Here is a 26,682-nt window from a genome sequence, read left to right as displayed (position 1 = left end):
AAGGAGACTTTGCATGTTTTGTACTGACCTGGATAGAGGTAGAATGAACTCTTCTTAGTGCAGCATCACAGGAATGGAGAAGCAGGAATCCAATGTACTCAATTCTAATATGAAGGCAGTAGATGGGTTAATACAAGGGGGGTAGGGGAATGAGCAAAGCGGGGAGAGGGGAGGAGGGAGGGGCATAGCGGGTCACAGTGTATAGAACACCTCTTGGGGGCAGGACACAATTTTAAGAGAGACTTTATCTAACAAATTCAATCAGTGTAATCTAATTCTTTGTAACCTAATGAATCCCAAAGAATAAAAAAATAAATTAAATAAAAAATAGAGAATTTCATCAGACCCATTTAGCTAAATAGCATATTCCAGGCAAACAGATGTAAAACATACAAGTGAAGAGTGTGACTACTAATCTCATTTGTCTTAATATGCATTCCACAGAGGGGTATAGGGGAATTATGGATAGATGGGGAAAGATTTTTGAAAGAAAGAAACAGGTAAAACAAAAAGTGCTAAGAACAAAAGAGGGATATTTCCTTTCATCTTAGGAGTTTAGTCTTACATTTTTCTTTCTTAATTTCAAATTAATACAGGAGTACAAATTTTTAGGTTACATTGTTCTCAGTTCCAGGGTAAAAGAGCCCCTTTCCGGGGCCATGTTGTACACCCTCACTACGTGCACATTAGGTGAAATCCCGCCTCATGCCCTCCCTCATTCTGCCAATTATCCTTCCCTCTCCACTCTCCCCTCTCCCTCTACCCCATACTAGACTATATTTATGTTTTGTTGTTTATATGAGCATGTAATTGTTTATATATTGGTTTCATGTTGGTATAGAGTGCATTGGATGTTTGTTTTTCCATTCTTGTGATACTTTGGTGGGAGGGATATGTTTCAACTCCATCCAGGGAAATGTAGAAACTGTGAGGTCTCCATCTTTTTTGACGGGTGAGTGGTGTTATATGGTGGTATATGTATACCATGGTTTGTTGATCAGTTCGTGGATTGATGGGCACTTGGGTTGCTTCCATGACTTGGCAATTGTGAATTGAGCCACAGTGAACATTCTGGTGCTAAAAAAAAAAAAAAGTCCAAAAGAAGGCAAGAAAAGTGAAGAAGGGCGGTGCCTATGGCTCAAAGGAGTAGGGTACCAGCCCCATATACCGGAGGTGGTGGGTTCAAACCCAACCCCAGCCAAAAACTGCAAAAAAGAAAAGAAAAGTGAAGAAGTAAAAAACAAGCAAAACCAAAGAAAAAAATCCAGATGGGGCATATAACAGTTAAATAAGAAATTATTAGATTGACACCAACTGATACAAACAATCTCAATGCAATGGTGTAAACACCCCAATTAAAGAACAAGAGTCAGGAAAAAACTACTATTTGGAATAATCTGGAACACTTTATAATGATAAAAGGGCATGAGAAGACACTGATAAAATTTCTATTTTATTTCATCTAATTCTTCTAAATTCTAGTGTGTTTTATTATAAAACACTAATATAATTTAAGGTAAATATGGGTATACTATTTACAGTTACTTAGGAACAATATAAAATATCTTCATTTGAGAATTCAGCAGATAGTACATAACCTCCCAAATACCACTGACATTTTTTTCTTAATAGTGAACCTTATTATTTTTATTTATCTTTAGGAGTAAATTAAGAATTATAGTTGTATATGCTTACACATCACAAAATGATGTTATAATTTATGAATACAATGTGAAATTAATAAAGGTAATTAACATATCCATCATACCTCAAATATTTATTTTTTGTGAGAACATTTGAAATTTACTTTCAGTGATTTTAAAGTATACATTATTTTCTACTATATTTATCACTCTGGGCAATATACCTTAAAAAAAAAGAAACCTATTCACTTTGTCAGTTCAACTTTGGTATTCATCTCTCCATTTCCACCCAACCCCCATCCTATGGTAACCTCTATGCTTCTCTCTACTTCTTTGAGTTTGATCATTTTATATTCCATGAAAAGTAAGAACATGTGGTATTTTCCTTCCTGTGCTTGGCTTTGAAATAATATTATGAAATTCCATCCACATTGTTCAAATGACTAGATTTCTTTCTTTTTTAAGGCTAAGTAGTATTTCATTGTGTATACATAACCACATTTTCTTTTCTTAGACAGAGTCTCATTGTGTCACCCTCGGTAGAGTGCTGTGGTGTCACAGATCACAGCAACCTCAAACTCTTGGGCTCAAGTGATTCTTTTGCCTCAGTCTCCCAGGTAGCTGGGACTACAGGCACCTACCATAACACTCTGCTATTTTCTTTTTTTTAGAGACAGAGTCTCACTTTATGGCCCTCGGTAAAGTGCTGTGGCTTCACAGCTCACAGCAACCTCCAACTCCTGGGCTTAGGCGATTCTCTTGCCTCAGCCTCCCGAGTAGCTGGGACTACAGGCACCCACCACAATGTTCAGCTAATTTTGTTGTTGTTGCAGTTTGGCCAGGGGCCAAGTTTGAACCCGCCACCCTCGGTATATGGGGCCTGTGCCCTATTCACTGAGCCACAGGTGCTGCCCTATTTTCTTTTGTTTTAACAGGCCCGAGCTGGGTTTGAACCCACCAGCCCTAGTGCACATGGCTAGTGCCCTAACCACTGAACTACAGGCACCCAGTCAATACCACATTTTCTGTATCCATTCATCTGATAATGGACAATATGTAGGATGAGTCCACAACTTGGTTATCATGAATGGTGATGCAATGAATGGGGAGTGCCACCATCTCTTCAATACATTGATTTCAAATCTTTGGGTTAAATACCCAGAAAAGGGTTTGCTGATCATATGGCAATTCTATTTTTAGTTATTTGAGGAACATACTGGGTATACTAATTAACATTCCCACAAATGTGTGTAGCAGCTATTTTGTGGTATTCCATTGTAATTTCATCTGCATTTCCTTTATGATTCATGATGCTGAGCATGTTTTATTATACATGCAAGGGTCATTTGTACATCTCTCTTGTGTGTCTTTTCAATTGTTATGCCCAGAATTTTTATTTGTTTTGTTTCATCTGTGGTAATTTCACATGATATAAAATGTACCCTTTCAACTATTTTAAAGGTACAAACCAGTGGTGTTTAGTACATTAACAGTTTTTGTGACCATCACCACCTTCTGGTTCCAGAGTATTATCATCACCCCAAAAGGAAAGGAGTCATTCTTCACTGACTCTTTTCCCTAGATGCTGTCATCACTGACTGGCTTTATGTCTATGTGAATTATCCTGCTCTGGACATTTCACAAAAATGAAATCACACCGTGTACCGCCTTTTGTCTTTTTCACTTTACATACTATTTCAAGGATAACTCAGGTTGAAGAACGTATGAGTCCTGAAATTTTCTTATGGTTGAATAATATTTCATTGTATGGATAGAACATGTTTTATTTATCTTTTTTTAAGTTAATGGACTTTTTGATTTTTTCCACTTTTTGGCTACTGTGAATAACGGAACTATGAACATTCATGTACAAGTTTTCATTGATCATGTATTTTCAAATCACTTGAGTATAAACTTAGGATAGGATTGTGAAGTCATATGGTAATTCTATTTTACTTTCTGAGGAACTTCTATAAATGCATGGGTGTATGGTGACACTCAGTTCTATTTCATTGATCTATACACTTTTGGTTAAGGTAGATAACGTAGTATGTTTTGAGATTAGGAGCAAAAAGCCTTCCAACTTTGCACTTTTAAAGATTGTTTTGCTATGCAGAATCATTTGCAATTCCGTATGAATTTTAGGATCAGCATTTCTATTTATGCAAAATAAGCAGTTGGAATTTTGATATGGTTTGTATCAAGTCTATAGATCAGCTGGGGGACCTTTACAATATTAATTACTCCATTCCAAGAACAAAGAATGTCTTTCAAATATTTAGTTCTTTAATTTCTTTCAACAGTTTTTGAGAATTCAGTGTACAAGCCTTACATTTGTTTTGTTAAATGCATTTATAAATATCTTATTATTTTTGCTACTATTATAAATAGAACTTTAAATTTTCATTTTCTAATTGTACATTGCAGCAGTATAGAATTAAAGCTGATTTTTATGTTAATCTTGTATGTTGAAACACTGCTGAACTTATTTAGTATTTCTAATTGTTCTTTCTTTTTAACATTCTCATTTTTGTTAATACATAGTTTCTTTTTATTTCCTTAGTACTTTGCATTTTCCACAACTATACTACAAAACAACTATTCATAAGCTAGTTGTTTTAAAGTCTTTGTCTAGTAAATCCAATCTCTTGGGTCCCTAAAGGAGGTACATATAATCTTTCCCACATGTGGATACATGTGGGAAAGAGAAAGAAAGGAAAGCAGAAAGAAGGCAGCTGTCTGAAAACTAGGAAGAGGGCCTTCACCAGACATTGAATCAACCAGCTCCTTGATCTTGGCCTTCCCATTCTCTAGACATGTGAGAAATCAAGTTATGCATTAAGTGAGATTCAGCTTCCAACGTTTAGCCTTTTATATCTCTCAGAGCAGTGACACAGTTTCTCCCATAGCTTATTAAGTGACAGCCTGTTAAGTTTTGGTTAGAGTGTATTGCTCAAATGATAGGTAATGTTTTACCCTTACTAGTAATTTGAATGCTTTCTTTATATAAGGAGTATTTCAGTATCTTTTGATGCATAGGTTTGTTTAGAGCTTATAATGAGAAAGAAAAACAAAACAGTCAACTTTTTATATTCTTTCTCTAGTATAGTTTGAGATCACATTTCAAGAATTAAGAGAAGGATCCTTACAGAACATCTGAAGTTGTGTCCTTTGGAATCCACCACAATAACAGAATATTGAAATTGCAATTTAGCATTTTTCCAAAAAGATAATGTATAAGTTCCAGACTTTCATAATTACCATTTTTACACAAAAACAAATTTTTACAAATACGGATATGAAAACTGTAAGCTATTTCATTATCTATCAAAAAATAATTAAACATTACTGTCCTTCCCCCACATGGATGGTAAGGCCTTGATTATTCGTTGTTCTGTGCTAATTAGCACCAGAGGGCTGATGGTGGCATAGCCATTGGTCACCAGCATCTGGACACACAGATGAACTGGATCATTGTTCCACAATATTCCTAAAGAGAAGGAGATAATGAAATCCAAAAAGTACATGACCACAAAGAAAGTCATGAGCAGCAGAATGGTCTGGGTGGCCCTTTGCTCTGGGGATGCTTTTGGAGAAAGGTTGGTGCTGTGAAGATGCTGGGACTGCTTCTTATGCCTGTATAAGAGAGTCACCATGTAGTCACTGGAGAGGGCCATGAGCCCTATAAGGAAGACATCCCGGAAGGTCAATAGTGAGAAAAATGTATACCTGATCAAGTAAGTAGCGGGCCAAAGGGAACAGGATTCAGTAACAAGTATAAGATTGTCTGAGGTCAACAGTTGAGACTATGTAGCGAGCACTAATAGTCATATTGAAGACCCAGAGGAAAATAAAGCCATACAAGTTATGTGAGGGTCTCTGTTTGAATTTTGCCAAACAGGAGCTCCTGGGGCTGAGGGTGATGGCCTGGAGGACACTCAGCAGGCAGGTAGTGCTAATGGACAGGCCCCTCATCAGCCTGTATAGGTAGATAACTGACTTACATTTGATGTCATCCCAAATATCTTGAGACCCAAAAAGATCTGTAGCTATGAAGCCCATGGTCAGCAGCATGACTGTGTGGATTAGGGCCAAATGACTGATGGTCAGGTCGGTAGGCTTGGGCCTGTGCTTGAGAAGGAACGTGAAGATGTGGAAGAGAAGAAGGATGGCATTGGCTGAGACTCCAAGGCCAACTTCAGAGAAAAAGATGTCTTTTATGGCAATAAAACTGGAAAGTTTATTATTTATATTCATCTTATGGGGGGAAAGCATGTAGTATCTAAAGATAAAATTTTAAAAATTACCTTTATCACAGATATCACCATCTTCATTAATCTCAACCAACGCTACTGTCATCATTAAAATTCTTTAATCCTAACAAATTATTTTCACCCTCCAATGCTAAATAGCATCCTATTTTTATCTCATTTTTGAATTTTTCAAGGGCAAGTTAATGATTTATTAACCTTTGTACCTGCAGCAAACTGATAAACTGGCAGGCATGTAACAAGACCACTACAATTTTTGGTGAATTCAAGTAAGAATCACAGAAAAGTAAAAATCAGATCCTCATGAACAGAGAGGGCCAATAGGATAGCCCATATTATGTCAGTGCCATCTTTATTATGGTTCATTTAGTTCCGGACCAAATATTCTTAAAACATTAACAGACAAAATGAGCTCTGTAGTCAGACTGCTTGAATTTAAGTCAATGTTCTGCTATGTATTAGCATAACCTGGAGAAGTCACTTAATACATGTGAGCCCCAGTTAACTTGCCTATAAAATATGTTCACATAACCTACATCGTAGAAATATTATGAGTGTAAAAATATTAAGTATACATACCAAACATGTAAAAGTGTTTCTGGCACATAATAATGTCAATAATAATATTGGCTATTATTTTTATTGGTATGTAGATCCTCACATGGGACTTGGGAGAAATTAATGCAAATTCTCTTAATAATCTCCAAGATTATCCCTACCAAGAAGACAGAAGAAATAACTACCAAAATCACAAGCTCTTTTTAACAACATCTTTTCATAGACCTCTAATGGAATTTTCAGTCTTTTTCTGACATATTTTTTATCTCTTTTTTTTAAGAATTTTATTTTATTTTACTTTCAGTTTTTGGCCAGGGCGGGGTTTGAACCCGCCACCTTTGGTATATGGGACTGGCGCCCTATTCCTTGAGCCACAGGCGCCACCCCATATTTTTTATCTTACGTATTTTTAAATTCTCATGTTTAAAAAACATAGTACCAATGAGTCATCAGTCATTAGCATGTCCACATTCCAGATTTTCTTCTCTTTCCATTATTGGAAATAAGAAATTAGGGTGATAAATATAACAATTGAAATAAATCTGAAAAAAAGAAAAGAGAGAGACGACAGCTCTCTTTGCCATGTGGGACAGAGCTGGAGGTGCATGTCTGCAGGCAAAGAGGCCTACCTTCCAGCACTCTGATCTCAGACTTCTCAGCCTCCGGCACTGTGAGAAATCAATGTTGCTTGCCTGCATAATTAATTAATTAATTAGCTGTCGAATTAATTTGGACTCATTCCTGTTTAAAGGTTTAATTTGAAGACAGATATCCCAATTCAATTCTGAAATACAGTCCTCTGTATAAGTCCCTTGCATACAGAGGAGACTTTGTGTCTCCTTCAAGTAAGAAATAACATTTCTTCAGACTCAGGGCCCATGTGTGAATAAAGGAAGAAAGAAAGAAAGAATCCAGTGACAGCTTACCCATGGGTTATTTTCCTATGACAGATACTTACTTTAATTAGTTAAATCAGCCTCATAAATTTGGAATACATAATATTATCAAATGGAATCAGATAATCTTAGGTTTGTCATCTGACAATCAAGGGTTTCAGGCTAAATTGTTTTCACAGCCTCTTAGAGCACTATGATTTTACAAGCTAAGTACTAAGGAAATGTTAAGGCACCAGGAATGTTTAAGTATTCCAAGCCTCTAGGAATAATTGGTACAACACCTTTGAAAATTTTTGTCTAAAACAGAAATTACATACTAACTTTAGAAACATTTAATCTTTTTCCAAAATATTTATCAAGTTCTTGACACAATATTCTCCTGTCCTGTGTTCTGCAAAGTTGGGTTCACTCCCGTAATGTGCTCCGGAGAGACAACAGGAAAATGACTAATCTAGTGATCTAGCTGTCTCCACACTTCACAGCTCACATTCTTACAAAGCTCACAAGTCCTAAATGGTTTCCAGTGCCTTCTATTTACTTGTAAGTGGCATATACCTACTTCTATACATCTGTTTCACGTGACTCACAAAATATATACTGGCAATAGTTTAGCAACATCAAATAGATATATCAAATATGTAGTAGATACATGACAACATTTAAAAGGTAATACATTAGGCAGCGCCCGTAGCTCAGTTGGTAGGGCTCCAGCCACATACACCAAGGCTGGCAGGTTCGAACCCAGCCCAGGCCAGCTAAAACAACAATGACAACTGCAACAACAACAACAAAATAGCTGGGCATTGTGGCAGGCACCTGTAGTCCCAGATGCTTGGGAGGCTGAGGCAAGAGAATCACTTAAGCCCAAGAGTTTGAGGTTGCTGTGAGCTGTGATGCCATGACACTCTACCCAGAAGGACAAGTTGAGACTCTGTCTCAAAAAAAGAAAAAAGGTAATACATTAAAACAATGAAATAAAGTGAATTAAAAATTCTAAATTTGCCTTCCATTATGTTACTGCAGTGAAATATAGATTGTCTCCAACTCCTGATAGTTTGACTTGTGATTTTTTTCAGCTTTACCATGGGTCTATTGGGACACAGCTCCATTGTAAATCAAGGAGCATCTGGACTTTCAATTTATAATTTTTTTACTTTATTATGAGCTTATCAGGGTATCAAATGTATATTCAACCTATGGTATTTTTGACTTACAATGTGTTTTTCAGGACATGACCCCAGTGTAAGTCAAGGAGCATCCCTACATGCTTTACTTTAACTCACTTTTAAAAAACACAAATAAATAGCATTGTAAAACTGGTCAAGTTGCTTCCTTTTATCACCTGGGAATTAAAGGCAGAAGACTATATTACCTTCGGCATTGCTTATTACTACTTAGGAGACCGTAAAATTTTTAGGAAATCCAGGAGTATAGAGGTGCCATGAATTTGAAATAATATTCAGGAAATAATGGCTTTTGTGGTTCATTGTTCTAAAACTGCAGAAAAATAATATTTTTCTAAAGGTGAGATCCCACAGTAGGAGCAGGAAAAAATAATCTCCATTTTCCAAAGTATAAATCATGAAAATGACACAATTTGGTACAATCAATATATCAACTTATCTTTCCTCCGGGTAATGCCAGGTGGGACCACAGAAAATATTTTTTCAGACACCCACATGTCTCCAAAAGAGACACAAAACTTCATCAGTGAAACAGACACATAAAATACACGTGGCTTAAATTTATGCTTAAAAATACATATAGCTTTAAAACATGTACGTAGACAGCTATTTCTGTATTACTATTTTATTAGAAAGTATATTCTGGAGAATATGAACATTTCACAAGAGCAAGTTAAAAGGAATTCCCCGCAGCATGTCCTCTCCCACTGGGCTGCATCACACTCACACCTGACTAGCACAGCACAGTCTAGGCACAGAACAGAAACTCTCTGCCACTGGAAGATGAGCTAAGAGGCTCCCCAAACACAGCTCTTAGGGGTGGCTGATGCTAAGGCAGCACCTGGCTTCACTGAGCACAAAAATCATTTTACACACTGGAAATAAAGAAGCTGCTGTCACAGAGACTTGGCATTATATATATGATGATGCAAATCACTGGGAAAATAAAACGGAGGAAACTTCCACACCAGGTCACAGACAGGCTACATTGTAAGAGACGGAGGAAGGGCTAAGTGGGAAGATGAGGGGAAAACAAATACAGGGAGTAAGATCTGCCCAAGAGGAACCTGTGCTTTCACTTTGAAAAGTCACTGTCAGGAGTTCTCATAAATGAATGTGAGAGCTGGGGCACTCTCGGGAGAAATGAAACCCAGATAATGTTGCCATTACAACTCAGGTGAAGGAAACAATCACATATCCTGCCATTACTAAACTCATGGGATACACACTACCATCAAACAGGCCACACACCAGGCCACACAACGGAGCCAAAGGTCAGGGGGGCAGTGGAGCGTGCAGGGGAAGGAAGGAAGAACCCCTCAGCCAACCCCAGTGCGAGGGCCGCTGGCGCAGAGCGATACAGGGTGAATTAGGGCACATCTGTTCACTACTCAACATGAGCACAATCATGCCCGCCTCTCAGGGCTGACATGAAGCGTCAGTACTACAATCTGTTATCTAGCACTCAGTGATGTGCCTCAGATACATGGAAGAGCACGGTTTGATGTGCTATGATATATGTCAACTTCACTTTCATTACCATCATTATCAACTATAAATCAAAATTTAAAAATAAGGTATCTGGGAGGTGAGACCAATCGTGCACCACATGAGCGTGTTTGGGGCCATGTGTACTGGGCAACACACTCTACCTTAAGCCGCAGTTCTGATTGTAAAACTGTGACAAGCACGATGGAGAAACAACTGGCACGGTCAGGAAAGGCAAAATCACCACCAACTAGACATCAGTGCTGAGTAAATACACAGTGCCAAGGATACTGACAAGTGTATGAACTCCAGGAGAATAAAGAAGAACTCACAGGATATTTAGGTAAACTAACGGCAACTACTTTCAAAAAGCCATGAGTAAAAACTATCCATTGCTTTTTTTGTTTCAAACGGGAAGAATTGTAGAGATCAGGGTACACCTCTGCCGCTAGCATATCTCTGGTATTAATATTTTTCAACTATCATGAGAAAAGTCGGGAGAAAGTATTAATCTAAAGGAAAAACAAAACAAAACAAAAACATGAAACCCCAGAGTTGCATTTTCACAAACACTAAGCTCTCATTACTGTGAAATTCAAACAGTTCTGCTAGGGAATACCTTAACAGCGATGCCTGGATTTCTTGCTAAACAGCTCTGCTTTTTGTTAATTATCATATTCCTTTATCTAGGTAACAAGAACAGATTAGTTCATCTGTTCACAATAAACACATAAATAGATATAGTTTGGGGAAAAAAACAAGCAACCTGGTTTATCCTATAAGAGTACAAGTGAATCTTTCTAAGAGTAGAATATAAACGTCTTAACACAATAACTAAGAAAATGACATAAAGGCTATGTTAACCAGTTTGATGAAAATATTTCAAATTGTATATAAAAACACCACACTGTACCCCATGATTGCATTAATGTACACAGTTATATTTAATTAAAATAAATATATAAATATTAAAAAAAAAACAAGTAACTAAAACCCAATCATAAAGATTAGGAACAGATGAAATTCATCTTATTCTACATTTTCTTCTAACTAAATGGATTTGGGAAAGTCCATTATCAACTGAAGAAAGTGATATTTTTAAATGAATATTACATACAGAAAAGAAAATAACATGAATAATCTTTCTCCCTATTAGCTTCCAGGAGATAATTATCTTTAGGCCTTCTGTACTTAGGCAGGAACATGACCACTGTCTTCACTGTTTTCATTATATTTAATGCAATTGCCACCTCACTGATACTGTCCTCTAATATGAAATTTCCTAACTGATACAGCACTGATCAGCTTACATGCTGACATCAATTAATTTGAAATTCGTGAAACAAAAACTCCAACAAGAAAGGTCTTCATGAGAAAATACTGGTAGATGGTTTGTAGGAATGTGAAGTTAAAATCTGTAAGATAAAGTTTTGAACAAAGAACCTCATTTGTTTCTTAAAATTAAAATTATTTTTCATATACATTTTGAAATACTCTCATCAAACTGGTTAACATAACCTTCATGTCATTCTCTTAGTCATTAAGACATTTATACTCTGCTTTTAGAAAGATTCACTTGTACCCTTGTAAGATAAACCATATAGGTGACCCCACCAATCACGCTCCCTCCCCCCATCCACCCTCTCACCTCCCCTCTCCCACCCCCTTACCATATTCTAAGGCCATAATGTACATAGTTATGCTATAAGAAATAAAAAAAAAAAAGAAAGAAATAAAACAAACTTGGAAAATGATAAATATCCAACTTCAAGGTTATTAGCTAAAGAATAAACACAAAAATTAAGGAGAAAAAAATAAAAATTATTTTTTAAATTGTGAGAAGTACCAGAAGGCACTTATAAAATAATGGTTCTAAATGACTAATGAAAATTATAGGGGCAAAACTAAGGATATTTAATAAAAATATAGAGTTAAAATTAATTCTTTCCCTAATGAATATGAGTCAGTAAAGTTTAACCAAAATGACCAGAAAACATAACATGTACCTTAAGAACAGATACACAAAGTATATAAAATTACTTAATCAGAGAAATGAAAAGAAACCTAAAATTTATTATTTGATATAAAAGTCCTAATTTTTATTAGTCATTACATAAAAGGCTCAATATATTGAAAAGCAGATATCTCCATATCACTATACAGAAATAATCTTCTGAGCTGTAGACTTTTAAAGCTGATGTCTATTCTGAGGCTACCAAAACCTCACCATCAGACCCAGTTTGTCTTCTTTCATGACCTGCCAGGACCTTGGCCACACACTGATTCTTTATTGGCAGAACAAAGAGGCACTTACCCAGATGTGCCTCTTCAGTATGCATGAGAAGAACATGCAGAGTTTTAAAAAAAGGATTGCCATTAGCTCAGCTCTCTGTGGGCCTGCAATTTTAGCTTCCACAGGAAGGAGATGATATCCCACTAGGGAGCACAGGACCGTGAAGTCCCCAGTGAAACGCTGCACCTGCCCCTTAATTTTACTTTATTCTCTCCAGGATAATAACAATCTGGAGATAGCTGTGTCCAGAAGTTTTCTCCAAGTTCCCCTGTGACATCTGTGTCGAGGGATCAGAAGGCCCACAGTCATGTAAAGACAACATCAGTTTGATCCTAAGGTCAAATTAGTTCAATCCCATTTCATATCTTGTGACGCCTCTGCTCTGAGGCGAGAGATTTCTGACACTCCTGTGAATTCACGGTGGCTGTGAGTGTTCTCCCCTGACAGTGTGTGATGGGTTCCCTAATCATCAATTCTATTTTCAGATAGAGTACATGATTTCTGGATCACAGTGGTCTTGTATTTATTATTTCTAAGCTCTTAGTTTCAGATTCAAGTTTCTGCTTATTTCTTCTTATTTCCAGGAATCCCTAATGTGGCTGTAAATGTAATATATAGTCCCTGCATAAATGATCACCCATACACTTCAGGAGGTAGAACAAAAACTGCTACATACATCATTGCTAAATATCACTACAGTCACTTTCATGGTCCTCCCCTTGGGAAGCTATGTGCTGATGGCAGCGCCTAGTCAACCCTTCAAAGCACTTTTTCTAGGACAAGTTCACCAATTTAATTGTCAGACTTTGTACAATAATAGCTCTGATGGTCATTCCAGAAAAATAATTCTAAAATTGCTTTGAAGGGTGGACCAGGGACTGGCATCAGTGCATACCTTCTCAAGGTGAGTACTTCAAAGGTGACTGGAGTGATATTCAGCAATGAGGTATGTAGCATGTTTTCTAGGATGAATTCACAGGCTTAATTGTCTTACCTTACACATCTCAAGGAGCTAGGAAACTTTCTAGGACTGAGATACCAAAATATCCAATTCCTAGACCTTCTAGGGCAATAAAAGAGAAATATATCATGAAGAGAAATATATCATGAAGAAATATATCATGAAGATCACAGTGGTGACCAAAGGGGTCTCAGGCAGCAGAGGCGTCACCAGGCTTCAAACATGATCATTCCATGAAAGCAAAAATGCTAGACAACTTGACCTTCAGCAACTATCAACTTCTAAAATTGTACTAAATTCATTAGGAAGGGAACCAGAAAGGAAGCAAAAGTTTCTTTCCATTCTGAATTTTAATGAGATAAAAGTAAAATGCTCAGGAAAATACATTATTACCTACAGATCACCAAGACTATTGCCTTAAGAAAGTGCCATAAACCATCTTTTGTCCAACAGTAGTGTGGACTCGGGCAAGGACAAATGGGATCTATAGCCCAGGTCTGCCGTCCCTGCCCCTGATCAGGACTATGGAGCACCTGAGCTGTGGCTGCTAATCTGATGGGTTGAGCAGCAAGTGGAAAGCCAGGTGGGGTGATAACAACATGAGCCAAGCAGCAAATTTCTGTCCTCCTGCAGGGGCAGAGCAGCCACATCTAGCAGACACAGCAGCCAGCTGAGCTCAGCTTTTCATCAAGCAGCTGTCTGCAAACAAGTAAGAAAGTCAGTAAGTCACCTAGATGTGCCTGTGTTCTCAGGTTTGAACAAATGTTCCTTTTTCAGCCCTGGTTTTAGCCAAAACAAAAAATGGTGTTTCTTGGTCATGAAAAAGATTTTACTTATTCTTATGCCAAGATACTTAATTAAGATTTTAGCCTAATTAAGCATAGTTTATTATCACATTATGGCAGAATTTGTTCAGAGTATATGCTAAAAAAGTGTGATTATCAGCTCCACTGCTTTTTAACATTGTAATGGAAGTCTTAGCCATCGCAATTAGGGAAGAAAAGGTGATCAAGGGTATCCACATAGGGTCAGAAGAGATCAACTTTCATTCTTTGCAGATTGTATATCTGAAAAACACTAAGGATTCTACTACAAAACTCTTAGAAGTGATCAAGGAATATAGCAGCATCTCAGGTTACAAAATCAGCACTCATAAATCTGTAGCCTTTATATATACCAACAATAGTCAAGCTGAAAAAACAGTCAAGGACTCCATTCCATTTACAGTAATGTCAAATAAGATGAAATATTTGGGATTTTACCTAACAAAGGACGTGAAAGATCTCTATGAAGAGAACTATGAAATCCTAAGAAAAGAAACAACTAAAGATGTTAACAAATGGAAAAACATACCATACTCATGGCTGGGAAGAATCAACATTGGTAAAATGTCCATACTCCCAAAGCAATATAAAATTTTAATGCAATCCCTATTAAAACTCCACTGTCATAGTCTAAAGATCTTGAAAAAATAATACTTCATTTTATATGGAATCAGAAAAAACCTCAAATAGCCAAAACACTACTCAGTAATAAAAACAAAGCAGGAGGAATTATGCTATCAAACCTCAGTCTATACCATAAATCAACAGTGATCAAAACAACATGGTACTGGCACAAAAACAGAGAGGTAGATGTATGGAACAGAATAGAGAACCAAGAGATGAACCCAGCTACTTACCGTTATTTGATCTTTGACAAGCCAATTAAAAACATTTAGTGGGGAAAAGATTATCTATTTAACAAATGGTGCTGGGTGAACTGGCTGGCGACCTGTAGAAGACTGAAACTGGACCCACACCTTTCACTATTAACTAAGATAGACTCTCACTGGATTAAAGATTTAAACTTAAGACATGAAACTATAAATATACCAGAAGAAAGTACAGGGAAAACTCTTGAAGAAATCAGCCTGGGAGAATATTTTATGAGGAGGACCCCCTCCCCTCCCCCCGGCCATTGAAGCAGCATCAAAAATACACTACTAGGACCTGATCAAACTAGAAAGCTTCTGCACAACCAAGAACACAGTAAGTAAAGCAAGCAGACAGCCCTCAGAATGGGAGAAGATATTTGCAGGTTATGTCTCCCACAAAGGTTTAATAACCAGAATCCATAGAGAACTCAAACGTATTAGCAAGAAAAGAATAAATGATGCCACCTCAGGGTGGGCAAGGGACTTGAAGAGAAACTTCTCTGAAGAAGGCAGGCGCGTGGCCTACAAAAACATGAAAAAATGCTCATCATCCTTAATCATCAGAGAAATGCAAATCAAAACTACTTTGAGATATCGTCTAATTCCAGTAAGATTAGCCCACATCACAAAATCCCAAAACCAGTGATGTTGGTGTGGGTGTGGAGAAAAGGGAACACTTCTACACTGCTGGTGGGAATGCAAACTAATAGGTTCCTTTTGAAAAGATGTTTGGAGAACACTTAAGAGATCTAAAAATAGACCTGCTATTCAATCCTACATTCCCCTACTAGGTATATCCAGAAGACCAAAAATCACACTATAACAAATATATTTGTACCAGAATGTTCATTGCAGCCTAATTCATACCATGTTTCCCCAAAAATAAGACCTACCCCAAAAATAAGCCCTAGCAGGATTTCTATGCATTTGTTAAATATAAGCCCTACCCCCATAATAAGACCTAGTGATGGGTGTGGCTATGCAGATAGACTGCATAGCTATGCCATCCATTTCGGCGCAGACAGGAAGACATCCCCTGAAAATAAGCCTTAGTGTGTCTTCTTGAGAAAAAATAAATATAAGACAGTGTCTTATTTTCAGAGAAACACGGTAATTGCAAAGTCATGGAAGAAGCCCAAGTGCCCATCAACTTACAAATGGATCAATAAATTGTGGTATATGTATACCATGGAATATTATGCAGCCTTAAAGAAATATGGAGACTTTACCTCTTTCATGTTACCTGGATGGAGCTGGAACATATTCTTCTTAGCAAAGTATCTCAAGAATGGAAGAAAAAATATCCAATGTACTCAGTCTTACTATGAAACTAGTGAATAGCTTTTAAATGAAAGGTATAACCCAATGATAGACCAAGAATATGGGGAAAGGGAAGGGAGGGGAGAGGGGAGATTGGGTGGAGGGAGGGTAATTGGTGGGACTACACCTATGGTGCATCTTACAAGGGTACATATGAAATTACTAGGTGTAGAATATAAATGTCTAAACACATTAAGAAAATTCCATGAAGGCTATGTTAACCATTTAGATAAGAATATTTCAAACTGTATATAAAACCAGCACATTGTACCCCATGATTGCATTAATGTACATAGCTATGATACAATTAAAATTTAAAAAAAAACACCTTGAGATATCACCTAATACCAGTGAGAATACACCACATCACAAGTCTTAAAACTGCAGTGTTGGAGTGGATGTGGAGCGAAGTGAACAATTTTACACTGCTGGTGGGATTGCAAACTAATACAATCTTTTTGGAAGGAAGAATGGAGAACCCTCAAAGAACTCAAACTAGACCTCTCATTTGATCCTGCAATCACATTACAAAGAATCTACCCAGAAGAAAAAAAATCATTTTATCACAAGGACATTTGCCCTAGACTGTTTATTGCAGCATAGTTTATTTACAATCACCAAAATGGGGGAGCAATCTAAATGTCCAGGAATGGATTAACAAGCTGTGATCTGGGCAGCACCTGTGGCTCAAAGGTGCAGGGCGCCAGCCCCATATGCCAGAGGTGGTGGGTTCAAACCCAGCCCTGGCCACAAAAAAAAAAAAAATAGCTATGATCTATGTGTACCATGGAATACTATGGAGCCACTAAAAAAGATGAAGACTACATCTTTTGTATTAACCTGGATGGAGGTGGAACACATTCTTCTTAGTAAAGCATCACAAGAATGGAGAAGCAAGAATCCAATGTCCTCAATTCTAATATGAAGGCAGTAAATGATCTAATACAAGGTGAGGGGTAAGGGAAGGAAGGAGTGGGTAGAGGGGAGAAGGGCGGGGGATGGGAGGTCACAGCGTATGGCACACCTCTTGGGTGCAGGACACAATTATAAGAAGGACTTTATCTAACAAAAGAAAAAAGAAGACGTAGACTATATTTTTCAGGCTCCTTTGTGGTTAAGACCACATGAATGAGTCCTGACTGTTGGAAAATTAAAGGAGTTCAATATGGAATATGCTACCTCAAGCTGAGCCCCTAAAATGTCCCCTCCCGCCTTCTTTTCACAGACTAGAAGCAAGGGATAAGGACTTGACTGAATCCTAAGTCCCTTGAGCCCAGGCGCTGAGATACCTTCCGAGGCAGTTAAAAGACTATTATTAAAAGACAACCCCTCCGTCCCCCTTCTCCTCCTGCTAATACCCTGTCTAGCCACCAACTGCCCTTCCCCCACAGCACCCTGGTGTTCCCACATCTCTATGGCCTTGTTTCAGGGCCAGGGCAGGAAGGTAACTGTGAGACACAGCCAATAAATGGGTCAACAGAGAGTTAGAGGCTCATCAGTCAGACCCTGGGAATGGTGCAAACCAGGTAGTATGCAGGTAAACGTATCGTGCATATGTTATACTAGGCGGACCACGGCTGTTCCAGTGGTCTGGCCTTGAGCAGCTCTAGCTGGCAGTTTCTTTATGGAGTGACCACATTTCACAGAAAACTGTGCTGGGTTAACAGGTTTACATGATAAAGATGAACTTACCCAGGATCTAAGATGCTCCATTCTCTGGGTCTGTTGCTTCATCTGTGTCCAAAGCTAGCAGAAGAGGCAGAACAGAACAGACAACTGCATCACAGCTAGGACAGAGATGTCTGCTCAGACTGGGGGAGCACAAAGGGAGAAGTGTTCAAATCAGGAAGACTTGCTTAAGGAGGGTCTTAACAACTGAGGAGTTCACCAAGAGCATTAGAGTAAGGGAAGGCACATACAAGCTGGACAGACCCACACGTGCAAGGCCACAGAGGGCCACAATCATCCTTTGCTTTCAAAGCACTGAGAGCTTCGTAGACACACGGGGTGTGTGTATGGAAGACAGGGTAGGCTCTTCTGTATGAATCTGGACTTGATCCACAGGCTGCAGATTGTGCCCTAGGGTGCCTGCCCAAGAGGGAAAATGAGGTTGAAATCCAATAAAGCTCAACTCCCCAAGCCATGCACCCTGGCACAGGTTTGAACCCACCAGGGGAAAGGAGTGCCATTTCCACAGGGCCCAAAGGTGCTGAGTGGTCTAATAGAAGCCCTGTTTATTCTGCCCCAGCATCACAGCTTTTGAAGCCTTTTTACACACAGGATTTCACTGAATTCTCACAACTCCATGAAAGACAGATTATGAACAACACTTTATAGATGAAGAAACTGAAGCTGAGATGTGGAGACACAAAACTCTATAGAAGATACTCATAAAGGGACCCCTCAGGTCCCAGCAATTCCCCTTGGGCTAGAAAATCCTAGGCAAATCCAACGCTTGGCCATCTGCCCTGCAACAATCTTTTCTTCATGTGGAAAAACACAAGCTTAATGCATACAACTACCTTATAACAACCTTACATTACATGGTTCCAAGTATAAATTTTGAAAGATGAGGTGAAAAAATATGAATATTTCTATTGTTCTAAGATTTTCCCCACCCTAACAGTTTTGTCTTTGTTGGAAACACATCTATAAATGATTTCATGTCCCCTTAAGCCCTACCAGCGGATGCCCCGCACATCTGTCTTATTTTATATACAACACGATTTTATGGCCCCTCCTAAGACAGAGAGGGGTCTGCAATCTCATTCATTTAAGTTTTTTAAAAGTTGCTGAGAAACTGGAGCAAAGAAAATCTGATTATTACCTAATACCAGTACTAGCTTGGATAAAAAATAAATGTGACTATCCTTCTAACTGAATTCTGTTTCTTGGCTTATGAAAAGCAAAGCCCACCCAAGAGAAGGAAACATCTTCAACCTTGGCCAAATTGCCAAAAGCATCCGAGTAACAACATTGCAGGAAGAGACTGTGAGAGAATTCAGGCCCTTAACCAGATTCTGAGCAAAACTGTGTGGGTTGCTGGCACCATGGAGAAGATGATGGTACAGAAATATTCTGGGGTGTAAATTTTATAATACTCCACTTCCTTTTTGTATATGGAAAATTAATTCAATACTTAAAATTCTTTTGAGAGTTGTACTAAGAATACGTAAGCTGTTGACAAAGCAAGTACTAAGTCTCTAAAAGTTCCAGTAACCAGCCCAGTTAACCGGTACGCCAGTACTCATCAGCCCTTAGCTTAGAGCTAGACTTAAGTACGGTTCTGGCGCCATCTCATGTCTAATATTGAGCTTAGCACCTTAAATAGGAAAACAATTTACAGAGCTGAGCTCTGTACAGGAAGGGGTGCACAGCCAGGTGGTCCTGGAAATGTGGGGGAGGAATGGAGAGGTGCAACTGAAGAAGGAGGCTAAGGCCAGCTCCTGAAGAGGCCTTTACCTCATAGGCACAGAGGTAAATAACATGATCAGAGGTGTGATTTAGAGTAGTTCAGCAGTAGGCATTAGGCATTGACAGTCACATGGATCAGACACTTAAGAGGTCAGTGCTCCATGTTCCTGTGTACTGTCTGAATTCTTGGGCCACACCACGGGAACAACGTCCTCCTGCGAAAATGTTACACATTGTTCACATCTGTATTACTACTCCCTAAAACAGTGTCTGCTACATAATACTTTTTCTTTAAAAATAAAACGAAGGGTTGGAGGATTGCTTGAGCTCGGGAGCTGGAGCCAAAGTGAGACCCCGTCTCTACTAAAACATGAAAAACTAACTGGGCACGGTGGCGTGCAATCCCAGCTACTAAGGAGGCTGAGGCAGGAGGATCATATCCCTTGAGCCCAAGAGTTTGAGGTTGCTGTGAGCTATGATGACGCCAGTGCACCCTAGCCTGGGTGACGGGGTAAGACCTTGTTTTGTTTAAAAAACAACAACAACAACTAAAAAATACACGCCTGTAATCCCAGCACTTGGGAGGCCAAGGAAAGTGGATTGCCTGGGCTCACAGGTTCCAGACCAGCCTGAGCCAGAGCGAGACCTCGTCTCCAAAAATAGCTGGACATTGTGGCGGACGCCTGTAGTCCCAGCTGCTTCGGAGACCGAGATAAGAGAATCGCTTAAGCCCAGGAGTTTAAGAGTTTGAGGTTGCTGTGAGCTGTGATGCCACAGCCCTCTACCAAGGGTGACAAAGTGAGTCTTTGTCTCAAAAAAAAAAAAAAAACAGTAAACAAAGGAAGGGTATTTTTCCATATAGGCGACTACATGACACTGTCACAAAACCGATTTCCCACCCACCCATCCCAGAGCCTTTCATTCACAGGTTGCCCGCACGCTAGATTGGGAGGCAGGCGTCACTTTCCTCGCCTTACACGTGAAAACACCTGCAGCTCAGCGAGGCCCGCCCCCGTGACGACTCCTGCCCTGGCCCCGGGGCCCCGCCGCCTGCTGACGGTAAATAAGCCGAAATCCGGGATCCTGCTCGGGCTTCCCCTGAGCCAGCGTCTCACACTCACCTCTCTGGACCTCCAAGTCTGGCATCTACCAGCCGAAGCGCCGGGAAAACCCTCTGTGAATAAACACGAGCAACAATCATCGCTCCCGAAAAGCAAAATGTCCACATCGACTTTCCTCAGAATACTCCCAACCTGATGGCCCACGACACCCCACGCCTGGGAACTAAACGCAGAGGACCCCATCGGGAGACGGGACATCGGATCCCACCGGAGTATATGAGAAGTCTACCCACGCGCGGGAGAGCCTGAGAAAGGCGGCGTCACCAGCCTCTTCTGCCCCCTCCGCTGCCCTAACTTGCCAAACGAGGAAACTGAGGCCGCCAGCGGAAAAGATGCTCCTCTGAGGTTACGTCTCCAGAGGACCCGAGAGCCCTGCTTTCCAGGGGCTCTGAAGGGGACAGCAGCATAATACTCCCAGCCCAGCTGCACCTGTCCAAACTCCTACCGCCTCAAGACGTTCAGCCTCCGTCTGACCAGCTGGGCTCTACCCGCCCAGCTCCGAAGCCCTGGCGGCCCCTCTCGGCGGCTCCCGGCTCCAACGGCCCGGCTCGCCTGGGCCGGATCGGCTCCGCCCGTCCCCGCCTGCACCCTGTTCGGCTCAACTCGGCCGCTTTCGGCTCCACCGGATTCCCTCAGCCGTCGGCCCGCTCGGCTCCACTCGGTCCCGCTCGACCCCCTGGGCTCCTCCTTTTTGGCAAGTGGGACAAGGCGGGGTCACTGGTTTGCCCCCGGGGGCCGGGATCCTGTCGTTTGCTCGGTCTGGCTCGGCCCACATCGGTTCCGTCCGGCTCAGTTCGGCTCCACCCAGCTGCCTCCCCTGCCCCTTAGAAAGCCGACTGCGGCGCGGCTGCTGTGTAAGTGCGCAGTTTTCGCTGCTCAGTTTCTGATTGTAAGGGTGGGGGTCTGGTGGGCTGGGTGCAGGTGCAGGAAATTCTTCACATTGAACCAGGTCTTGAACGATGAGTAGAAATTACCTAAAGCGGCTCGGCGCCCGTAGCTCAGTGAGTAGGGCGCCAGCCGTATACACCGAAGCTGGAGGGTTCGAGCCCGGGCCGGGCCTGCTAAACAATGACAACTGCATTCAAAAAAATAGCTGAGGCTCGGCGCCTGTGGCTCAAGTGGCTAAGGCGCCAGCCACATACACACCTAAGGTGGCGGGTTCGAATCCAGCCTGGGCCCTCCAAACAACAATGACGGCTGCAACCAAAAAAGAGCCAGGCGTTGTGGCGGGCGCCTGTGGTCCCAGCTACTTGGGAGGCTAAGGCAGGAGACTCGCTTGAGCCCAGGAGTTGGAGGTTGCTGTGAGCTCTGATGCTACAGCACTCTACCCAGGGGGACAGCTTGAGGCTAAGAAAGAAAGAAAGAAAGAAAAGAAGTTGTCTAAAGGGAGAAGGAAAGGACTTTCCAGATAAGAAGAACGGCATCTCCAGAAAGAAATCTTGAGGCCATCTTAGAATGATGGTGTTTGCCACATACTAGGTGCTTTCCAGAACCCTACAAGAACAGATATGATTAATTTTTTGGAAAAATTATTGTATTGTGTTTGTAATAATGCTAAGTGCTTTTATAAATAATTCAAGCAAAATGTTGCAAAAATGGAAAGAGTAAAGGAATCAACTGCAAATCATGGCACCCCAAAGCCCAGAATTAATATTAGACATTAGTCCGGATATCTTTTTAGGCGTGTGTATAGAAGAAAGGGAGGGAGTGGAAAAAAAAGAGGAAGGGAAGAGTAAGAGAGGCTGGGTAGAAGAAAAGAGAGAAGGAAGACAGGGTGGAAGGAAGGGAGGAAAATGAGGAATTTTATTAAAATGAGATTATACTATATATGCTAATTTCTTAAATAAAATATATGGAGCTTATATCAGTGTGAATTTAACAAAAAGGAAAAGAATTGTAAGTGAAATAGAAGCAGTGGCTAACTCAATATACTTGTTTTGTTACCAAAAAGCGTATTTCTTATAAGACCCTGCCCTTAATGGACAACAGTCAGAGACTGAGGGTCATTTTCTTCTTATATTGCATGTTTCAATCTTAGCATTTATGTTTCCTTGTTAGGAAGGATGAGAAAATTAATTCCCTCACACTTTCTTCTAGGCCTGCCCCCAACATACTGCTTTCAGCCTTTTTTTTAAAAATATACAGTGTGTGTATATATATATATATATATGCCAACGTCTATAACTTGTACATTCACCCCCCTTCCTGTGGATTCATAATTCTACCCCTGGGTTAGTTTGTTAGCATTGCTCATCTCCAGTCTTGTTACTTTGACTCTGTCTTTCTGATTTTCTTGTTTATATTTGTCTCTTGGTTGGCTTAGCCCCACCTTGTAGATGGGAACATTAAGGCTTGCTCACAGTGACCTTGCCCATGGCAAATCAGTGCAGGGGTTGAGATTCTGACCATATTTGCATTACTCAAGAGAGAGTATTCAAGATAGCCATGGCAGCCAGCAAGTTTTGAACTTGCATGTTGGCATCTAGGGCAGGAAGGAGTCGCTCTCATCTCTTGAACCTTCTAGGGCAGCCAGAAGAGCCTGGATAGGACTAGGCACTACCTGTACCTCCGGGGGTCAGATTAGAGTCTGGACAGGTTTCCTGTGGTGCCTGTAACTCAGCCCCAAAGCTCTAGTGACATGGGTGTCTGGCCTGTTGGCCTAGATTTTTCTGGAAACTGAGGTCAGAGAACATAAAAGACAATGAGGAAGCCCAGTGCACCTGTTTTCCTTCTACTAGAAACAACAAACAAACAAACAAAAAACAGATGCCTAAACAATAGATTTTTCTCTTACTAGAAAAATTTTAAAGCCCAGAGGCAGGCAGTCTAGGCTGACGTGGCAGCTCAACCATGCCATCAAGTCCCAGGCTCCTCGTTGCTTTCAATTCTGTCATTTTTCTCAAGATGCTTCCAGAGGAAGGGAAATAAAGAGAAACCCAAGGGGCTAAAAGCCCAGTCTTTTTCACCAACGTCTCATGGGCCGGAACATGTCACGGCTGCCCCCACTACAAAACGTGCTGGAGATGATTTGTTTAAAAGTCAGTTGAAAGAAAGAATCTTTATCCTCATGGTAACTGATATTTTCCATCACTTTTTAGTCTTCAATAATGATAATAGCTACATTTCATCATTTATAGGTAATCATCTGAAGTGCCAACTATAGGCCAGGCACAAAGCTGGCTGTGCCGTGCACGCCAGTGAGGGGATAGACAAGGGGCTGTCCTTTGCTGGGTTTGGGACTATTTGCTGTGTGCCAAGCACCTAACTGTCTATTACTTTGCTTAATTCTCATCACAGCACTGGGAAATAAATACTACCATCCCCATCTTACAGACAAGCAAACAGAAACTTTGAGAGGCTAATAATCGATTGTAGGCTTCATAATTATATAACAGAGCCGGAATTCAAACCCTGTCAGTCCACTTTAGAGCCTCAGACATTATCTCACAATTATCCCCTACTAGTGGGTTCCACCCTTGGCTACGTCTTAGAAAATCCTTGAAAGCTCTTATAAAATCTAATGCCTGAGACTTATTCCCCAGAGATGCTGATTTAATTGGTTGGATACAGAGCCCAGGTATCATAATATATTTGCATTATCTTATTTAATCCTCACAACAACCGGAGATGGAGGTATTTTACTCTCTATTTAAACTGGGAAAACTAAGACCCAGAGAGGTAGACTCACTTGCCTGAAATCACATAGCAAGTCATCAGTGGAACTGGGCTGTGTGTTCACATCTTTTTTGTTTTTTTCAAAGAGCTGTCCTTGACACCAGAAAAAGGCAGCCTCTGTAAAGTTGTGGGGTACACAGTGAACCCTTCTGTCTGAGCCAGCCCTAGAAGCCTCTCATGGAATGTGTGTGCATGAAGGGGCAGGATGTCAGGTGACAACTGGGTGATAAATGGGCCAGGACATGCCAGGATATGAGGCGGAAGCCCAGCCTGCTGAAGGCAGAGGTGTGGCTGGGCCGAGGTGGGGCCGGACATAGAGATGCACTTTTTCCCCAGCACAACAATCTGGGGGCTTCCTCTTCCCTAGCTGAGCCCTGTGTGATATGGCAGGCCTAGAATGGGTTACTAGCCAGGACCTAAAAGGTCTGGCAGGCAGGCAGGGGCCTAGGGCCAGTCCCCAGAGGAAGTCACATGGCCAGGGGCATAGGCCTGACCTAGGAATGGTGAAGAGAGGGAGATATTTCAGACCCAAGAGGAAGGGCCCAGCCCATGAGATGAATCACCCAGGACTGAGATTATCCTGAGGAAGACCTTGGGGGGAGGGCATGATAAGCGCTCTCCTCCCGAAGTGACCAGGAGCACATGGTCATCTGGCCAGTGACCAGCAAGGCAAAGAGAGGCTGGGAGCACACAGATGAGTCTAATAATGCCCACTAGCTCCAGGTGTTTTCCAGAAGTGGCTTCTCAGTGACCCTACAACACAAGGAGGCGCCTTGGGGACCAGTCACATGCTCAAGGTCTTAGGGCCAGTGATGGGATTTGAAATGGAGTCTGTCTTTCTGTTGCTGCCAGCTTGCCTTTCCAAAGCAGGGAGCTAAGACTGCTACTGACCTCCCATTCTACGTGTTTTCTGTGTGGACATGAAGTTTCACAAGTAAACACCCAAGCTCTAGACTCCTAATGGCAAACCAGGCCTAAGGTCTCATGCTTGCGCTAGGCTTGCCCAAACTTCTTGCATGAATGGGAAGCAGGGAGTCCAGAGAGGACAACTGGCTTACTCAGGACTGCAGACCAAGTTGGGTAGAGGCCACTTTGATCTACTCTTGCCTCCCAGTCAACAGGTGTTGATCTTCCGGATATCTAAACATGGCCATCAGCATCACCCAGGAACTGGGAAATGTACATTCTGGGGCTTACCCCAGACAGAGTGAATCTGACCCGGCAGGTGGGCATCCATGCCTCTGTGTGCCAACAGCCCCTCCAGGTGGGGACTCTTACTCCTGCAAACCCCAAAGTATACAAACACTTTCACAGAGGTGGTATTTGGTATCAGGTGGTTTTACAATGATTATTTAACACCAACCACAAATTCAATAAAAAATCCCATCCACCTGATGGTCCATCTGTGGGTCACAAACCCTGAGAGCAGACAGGTCCTTTGAAACCAACAGGGATTTGCTCCTCAAACTTGGGGAATGCGAAAGCTCCTGGAAAGAGGAAACTGTGCTACTTCCCACATGCAAAATGAAGGTTTAACTAATTTTTATTAAGCTCAAGCAAGGAAATCAATGAGAGGGTAGTTTCCATCATAATGTCATACTGATTGTTTGAAACATGTGGATGTTAGTTAGATTCATGTTAAAATGAAAACAAAATGATTTTGAAATTCTGGGGTACAGGTGAATCTAAGAGTAGAATGTGAACGTTTTAAAGCAGTAACTGAGAAAATGACATGAAGGCTGTGTTGACCAGTTTGATGGAAGTATTTCAGATTGCATGTGAAAACCCCATACTGTACCCCAGAAGTGCATTGATGTACATAGTTACCATTCAATAAAAAAAAAAAAAAGAAAAAAGAAAGAAATTCTTACAAGAGCCTTGAGCATGCTTGTCTGGAAATCAAGGGGTCCACACACCCCCTTAAGACAGATGTAGACAGGCATGCCTAACCCCATTTCTGGGCTGGAGAAATCAAGGCCGGGAGATTAGTGGGAACCTGCTCTTCCCTCTCTGATCCCTCTAACTTCCATCAGCTGACCTCCCATTAGTATGAAGAAGTGTCCTAGCCACAGTGGTCCCCCCACACAAGGGGCTCCTCTAGAAGAAATTGAGAGATTTGAGCACAGTTGTCCACTACTCAGCAGAGATGGAGTAAAGGAGGT

This window comes from Otolemur garnettii, unplaced genomic scaffold (genome assembly GCF_000181295.1).
Source record: "Otolemur garnettii isolate 467f Iridium unplaced genomic scaffold, OtoGar3 scaffold00101, whole genome shotgun sequence".
NCBI lineage: Eukaryota > Metazoa > Chordata > Mammalia > Primates > Galagidae > Otolemur > Otolemur garnettii.
Note: the sequence above shows the minus strand (reverse complement) of the source record.